We start from the raw sequence: 462 nt of genomic DNA on the forward strand, positions 1-462 counted from the left end.
GGGCCAACAACAATAACATCGAACAACATGGGGGCATGGGGAAAAAAGGTTGAAAAAAATGTGAAATAAATTTTTTTAAAAAAGGGGGTGAAAGACGGAAAAAAAAAAGTGCAGTGGGAAAAAAGAGAGAAGGCCCGATAAGGGGGGAAAAGAGGGGAAATAAATGAAAGTGGAAAAGAAAGTTTACCCCAAAATTATATCGCCCAAGAAAGAAACTTCAAAATTGTTTCAACGAAGGTGAAAAGTATAACAGAAGAAATCCGATAAAACTTTAAAAAGAGAAAAGTATAAAAGGCGAATAAATACACCAAACCCAAAAAATTCCGGAAAAAGAGGGAAGGGATTTTTCTTCAATGAATATTTAAAGAGAAAATGTCGCGGGAGATTTAGTAAAATGTTCTAGTGATGAGAAAGTGAGTCCCAAAAGGGAACAAAAAGATACAAAGGGTTTAAAGGAAAGCC

Source organism: Penaeus monodon, chromosome 27, assembly GCF_015228065.2.
Source record: "Penaeus monodon isolate SGIC_2016 chromosome 27, NSTDA_Pmon_1, whole genome shotgun sequence".
Lineage (NCBI taxonomy): Eukaryota > Metazoa > Arthropoda > Malacostraca > Decapoda > Penaeidae > Penaeus > Penaeus monodon.